Raw genomic sequence first — 6,970 nt, 5'->3', positions numbered from 1 at the left:
TGTCTTCCTTTCATTGCTGGCCAATCCCAAGGAAAAGTTGAACCAAAGAGAAACTGGACTTTCCAAGAAAAGAAACGCTGTCCTCAGGGACACAGTCGTAAGCCCCCAGCCCACTGTTGGGGTTGGCTCTCCATGCCGGGGGATGTTCTGGAAGACCCATTTTACACAGACACCACCACCCACCTCCCTGTTCTATGAGAAGTCCAGTTTCCCCTGGCCTCCCTGCTCTCCAGTGCCCATCACCAGCAGCTCTCCCTACATCTCTATGTAACTGCCAGTCTAGGGGTCGGCTCTGTCCAAACAGTCCGGGCCAGGATCAGCACTAGCTCAGTCTCAGCTCACTGACACCTCAGCACCAGACCAATTCTGGCCTGCCTTGAGCTCTCACTTCTCCTTAGGTCTCTAGGTGGCCTTCCCTGGCTTGGTACCCACCTTACTGGCTGGCCTGCGGGCCCCCAAGGAGGAAGGCAGAGGTCACTTCCCACTTCAGCCAGCTACGGCAGGATTCCTTCGCCTTCCTCAGGATCTATCTCCGAGTGTACTGGGAGGCGCTCTGGTCCTGAAAGCTAGTCCTGTATCACTGCCTCAGGCTGTGTGGCTGTCCTCAGATTTCTCTCCCACCGGTCCTTAAGAAACAAGGTTTGTCTTGCTTCACACATTTCTTCAGTGAATCAGATGAAATCAAAGAAGGTTTAACACAGCATGGTTTTGTAATAACACAGATTCTGGAATCACATGGACCCATGTCCAAGTTCTGCTAAATCACTTACGGTCTGTGTGACCTTGGTCAAGTCACTTAAACTGTCTGAGCTTCAGTTTTCTCCTCCGCAAAATGGGGTTAGTAATAGCTACCTCACTGTTGTCAGCACTAAATGAGATCACACGGGCACAGGCTGCATTGGGCCCGGTACCTAGTGTGTGCTCAGTGTCCGCTGATAGTATATGCAAATGCAAGGAGTTTGGAATGGGTGGTGATTAGCAGAATCTGTATTCTAAAAAGACTTGAATGGTTGGAGTCGGGGGCTGAATTTAAGAAGAAACAAACTGGAGTAATTGGGAGGCTATGCAGGACAAGGGGAGGTAGGATTTGCTAGAATGAAATTTCAGATCGACCGCAGGGATATTTTGAGGTCGAGGATGTGGAAACTAAAAAGTTGTCTTTGCCAGGGGAGAGGAAGGCACCTGGGTGGCTCAGTCGATTAGGCGTCCAGCTCTTGGTTTTGGCTTAGGTCATGATCTCAGGGTCGTGAGATCAAGCCCCAGGTCGGGCTCCACACTCAGCACAGAGTCTGTTTGTCCCTCTCCCTCTGCTCCTCCCCCTGCTCTCTCTCTCTCTTTCTCTCTTTCTCAAGTAAATAAGTAAAATCTTTAAAAAAACAAAACAAAAACATACCATTAGTTTAAAAAAATGTATACTTTGGAATAAATTTAACAGAGTGCAAAACTCATACCCTGAAGACTATAAGACATCACTGAAAGAAATTAAAGCAGGACGAAATAAATGGAAAAGCCTCTCATGTTCATGACTTGGAAAACTTCATATTATTAAGATGATAATACTTACCAAATTGATCCACAGACTCAATGAAAGCCTTATCAGACTCTCGTCCGGCTTCTTAGTAGAAATTGACAAGTCAGTTCTAAAATCCGCATAGGGGCACCTGGGGGGCTCAGTCAGTTAAGTGTCCGCCTTCGGCTCAGGTCTTGATCCCGGGGTCCTGGGATCGAGTCCTGCATCAGGCTCCCTGCTCCACCTTTCTTTCTGAGGGCCTCTGCCTCCCTCCCTCACTCTCTGTCTCTCATGAACAAATAAATAAATAAATCTTTAAAAAATAAAATAAAATCTATATAGAATTGTAAGGGACCCAGAATAGCCAAAACAATCTTGAAAAAGAATGACAAAGTTGCAGGATTCACACTTCTGATTTCAAAATTAACTACAAAGCAACAAATACCAAATAAATGAATAGAATCAACAGTCCAGAAATAAACCCGTGTGTCCAAGGTCAACTGATTTTTAACAAAGACATCAGGACCATTCAATGGGGAAAGAATGGTCTTCAACAAATGATGCTGGAACAAATTAATAGCCACATGCAAAAGAATGAAGTTGGACTTCTACCCAAACACTATGTACAGAATTAACTCAATATGGATCAAAGGCCTAAATGTAAGAGCCAAAACTATAAAACCCTTAAAAGAAAACATAGAAGTAAATCTTCATGACCTCAGATTTGGTAATGGACTCTATGGACAACAAAAGTACAAGTAACAAAATAAAAAATTGATAAATTAGACATCATCAGAGTAGAAAACTTGTACATCCAAAGACACTATCAAGAAGGTGAAAAGACAAACTACAGAATGGGGAAAATGTTTGCAAAGCATGTATCTGATCAGGGACTTGGGTCTAGAATATATTAAGAAGACTTACAACTCAATAATAAAGAGATAAACCAATTTTTAAACTAGCAAAGGATTCGAATAGCTCCAAAGAAGATCTACAAATAGCCAATAGGCACATGAAAAGATGTTTGACATGATTAATCGTCAGGGAAATGCAAATCAAAACCACAAGGAGATACAAATTCACACCCACCAAGATGGCTATAATCAACAAGTCAGATAATAACAGATGTTGGCAGGGAGAAATCAGAACTCTCTTACACCACCCGTGGGAATGTAAAATTGTATAACCTGTTCAGAAAGTAATCTGGCAGTTTGTCAATAAAATGTAAGTTTCCTTAAGAGTGCCCATAAGACCCAACAGTTCCATTTGTAGTTATCTACCCAAGAGAAATCCAAACATATGTCCACGCAAAAACTTGTATACAAATGTTTATAGAAATGTTATTCGTAATGCCAAAACGTGGAAAGAACTCAAATGTCCCTCAAAGGATGAATGGGTAAACAAAATGTGGTCTGTCCATACAATGGAGTATTATTCCGCCATTAAAAGGGAATGAAGTACTGATCTGTGCCACAACATGCTTGGACCCTGGGAAATCCATGCTAAGCGAAAGAAGCTAGTTACAAAAGACCACCTATTGCATTTGCTTGTATTTCATTTATATGAAATGTCCAGAATAGGCACATTATAGAGATACAAAGTAGACTGCAAGTCTGTAGAAGAAAACTGTGTTTTGTGTGTCGATCTTGTGTCCCGCATCCTTGCTGAATTCAGTTATTCGTTCTCAGTGGTTGCTTGGGGCTGGGAGGAAGGTGGGGGGGTAGGGGGGCAAGAGGTGAAAGTTTCAGATCAGCCCTGGTCCTAGGCTAAGGGCACCCTCCCCCAGCAGAAGATGCCCACATTTCCACTGTGGCCTCCTAGCAGCCAGAGCCCCACTGCAGACAAGGCAGCAGACCATAGGTACAGAGCACCTAGATTCTCAGCCTCGGCTGTCCCAAGGCTACCTAGCTTCAGTCCTCACCGCTTCTCTCTACGGCTACATTCTACCGTGCAGGGGATGGCCTGGGTTGGGCAGGGGTAGAGCAAGAGACCAGCCCAGTCCACTTGTTGGTGGAAAAGGGAAAGAGGAAAGGCCAAGGTACACCTGTCCAAGCCCCATTTGGCAGACGGCTGGGGAAGGCGACCCCGAGCACGTTATCCAAGGGGCCTCACGGCAGCCCGTCCTGGCCACAAAAACGGAACTCCCGCCAGTCAGCCCTGAGTCATTCCCTCTTGGCCCCCCAAGGAAGGGGTGATTTCCTGCCTGGCCCTCTGCCCTGCTCAGGCTCCTCCCACGGGCTATGCATCCTCTTATCTCACCCCAGGCCCTCTCCTAGGGCAGCAGGCCAGCCAGTGTCTGGTCCCCCTGTTTCCTCAGCAGGAAACATGGATTCAGGGGTCAAAGAGAGCCCAGCAGCTGAGTAAGAGCAGCTCAGGAGCCCGGCTGTCTCACGGAGGATGGAGGACAGAGGGCTGACCGGACCGGGTCCCCTGCAGCTCTCTCGCTGGGCATCACTGCTGGATGCGTACTGGGAGTCCTTTTCCCCCTTACTTGAAGTAAGCCTCTCTTGACGCCTGTCTTGAACTCAGCCTCCTACCGTGGGAGAGACCCACAGCAGGCCCTGGGCCGGACGCATACCGTTAAGTGAATAAAACGGACGAAACAGTGAGAGGTGTCTAGGCAGTGGTTAAAAGAACAGGCTTTCGGGCGCCTGGGTGGCTCAGTCGTTAAACGTCTGCCTTCGGCTCAGGTCGTGATCCCAGGGTCCTGGGATCGAGCCCCGCGTCGGGCTCCCTGCTCTGCGGAAAGCCTGCTTCTCCCTCTCCCACTCCCCCTGCTTGTGTTCCCTCTCTCGCTGTCTCTCTCTCTCTCTCTGTCAAATAAATAAATAAAATCTTAAAAAAAAAAAATAAAGAAAGAACAGGCTTTGGAATCAAACAGACCTGAATTCACATCTCTGCTCTGCCCCTGAACAGTGACTTTGGACAACTCATTTAATCCTTCGCAGCCTGCATTTCCGCTTCCCTGAGGGAAGGACAAGGGCACCTGAATGAGTCGTTGTGCGAAGACACGAGATGGTGCGTTAGCATCGTGCTGGCAAATAGCCCATGTTCATTGGCGGTAGCTCCTACAAGGCTGGGACAGGGGTTGGGGAGGAAGGGGCAGGCCCGCTCCCACCCAGCTTTTACCCAGGAGGAGTGAGTTGGGATGACAATTGCCCTCTGGCAGGGTTCTCGGCTTATCCAGCTCAGGAGGAGCCTAGCACAGCTGCTTACATAGAAAAGCATCCCAACAGAGGCACAGAATTCTGGGGGGTTTCTGAGAGGAAGGAAAGATTGTGTGTATGCAGCCCAAATGTCCTCAGGGCAGCCCTTTGGGACCACCTTTTCCATTTAATATCCCATCAGAACAGCTCAGTCCCTATTCCACATCCTCGGGAAGTTCACACCCTCCTCTGTTCCTACTGGACTCTCCCTCCCATGGTGTTCACACCCTCGGGGTCATCCCACAACCTGAATCCCGTGGCTGCCATCCTCTCTCCACTCTTCATTACTCTTCTCCCTTTGTTCCGAAAACACCACGAATGAAGGTTATGTGTCGAGGACACGTTCACTGAATGGTGGAGCGGGGGGGGCCGTTCTGGGGCAGCTGAGCATTCAGAGTAGCTAGTACCCTTCAGACTGGGCATTAGGCATCACTGTGCTGAAACTTTCCTCCGACAGTCCTACTGGAATTTCTCACTCATGAGATTTTCTTCTCCTCAGGTTGCAGTCTTTCACTTACTAGCCCTTTCTCTGGAGTTACCGCAGGTATACTCTCAAATCCCCACCAATTTCATACTCAGCAGATTTGGCTCTCTCACTCCTTCTTACCAAGGCCATGCCCAAAGGCTCACCAAGTTAGTCATAATCACAAAAGAGCTACAAGGCCTCTGGAAGGAATGCTCTGCTCTGTTACATATAGTTGGGGGATAAGAAAAGTTGGAGTCAGGTCTTGAATCACAAAGAAAGTTCCAACAGGCTGAGAGATTGGAGGGTCCTGTGCTGGGGATGCAAGGGACCAAAGCCCTGTGGCAGAAAGGGGATTGGGTTTGCGAATAGTGAAGGGAGCATCTTGAGAAAGAGATTCCAGGAAGGGGAAGATGAAAGGCATAAGGGCCTTGTGTTCCAGCGTCCAGAGATGAGTCTTGGTCCAAAGGATCCTATGGAGCCATGAAAGGATTTTAAGCAGGGAAAGGATAAAGGCAAATTTGAGCTTCGGAAAAAGCACTGAGTGAGGAGCTTGGAGCATTCGTCAACTATCAGAATAGCAAACTTAAAACAACAGTGACATAGGTGTGGGGAAAAGACAGCGCTCTGACACCCTGCTAGAACAATCAAACAAGTGGAACAATCCTTTTGGAGAGGAGTTTGGCAACGCCGGGGAAGTAAGTGATGGGGAGATGGAGAATCCAGGGGCCTAGAGTTGCCTATCTCCGACTGTCTGACTGGTGTTGGAAATCTGGGGAAATGAGGAGACAGGCATGCACTCACGAGAGCCAATTCTCTTCCCAAATCACTATTGAGCGACATCATCTTAGCAGCTTGAAATTGGCCGTGGTGGCATATTTGCACAAAAAAAGTGGCAAATGCTACAAAACAGGGCTCCCTGTTGCCCCCAGAGAGTAGTTTAACAGTAGACTTACTGCCTGAGCCAAGCCTCATCCAGCAACCCCTTAAATTCTCTGAGCAACAGTTGCACAGAGATCAAATACAGGCTTTTCTAAGCTGGGGCTTCGGCCTTCTAGCCCAACAGAAAAGCCTAGGCCTGCTGACCTGGGCTGGACCTTGAGGAGACTACTGGACTCTTTGGCCAACAAATGGGTATACCTAAGTGGTCTCCTTTCCCCTAGGCTTCTTCTAGCTCCCCTTGATATTCTAAAGAAGCAAAGGACTGGGGAAGACACCTCTTCCCAGCTGTGTGGAAACAGAGAAAAATGGGGAAATGACAGGGACAGGTAGCTGGACCTCCTTTCACGAAGGCTCGCAGAGCCCCCATCTCAACTCTCGACAGACAAAGCCCCTTGTCTTGCCGGTTCTGCATCCTTCACCACTATTACACTGTCTCCCTGTAGAAGTCACAGACTTGATAAGGCTTGGATGCAGGAGTGGAGGGAGAATGAAGATTTGAGGAAAAGTTTCAGCGTCCAGGCTTAGATGCCCAGGAACCAAGGGCAAGATGCAGAACATAGGAAGAGAAAAATCGGAAAGGATGTATGGGAGTTAGTGACAGTTGCATTTGGGACTTGGTGCATTTAGGTGAAGTGCTTATGGAACAACAAATAGAGACATCCAATAAGTAACTAAGAATTTGAAGTTCAAGAGAGTGATATAGTCTTGGGAGTTACTGGTCTATAGATGGAACTGAAGGGCGCCTGGGTGGCTCAGTTGGTTAAGCGACTGCCTTTGGCTCAGGTCATGATCCTGGAGTCCCAGGATCGAGTCCCGCATCGGGCTCCTTGCTCAGCAGGGAGTCTGCTT

Source organism: Eumetopias jubatus, unplaced genomic scaffold (assembly GCF_037043125.1).
Source record: "Eumetopias jubatus isolate StellerSeaLion01/CBP00866 unplaced genomic scaffold, mEumJub1_p1.0 scaffold_4, whole genome shotgun sequence".
NCBI lineage: Eukaryota > Metazoa > Chordata > Mammalia > Carnivora > Otariidae > Eumetopias > Eumetopias jubatus.
The sequence above is the reverse complement of the archived record's forward strand: the minus strand, read 5'-3'. Positions refer to the sequence as shown.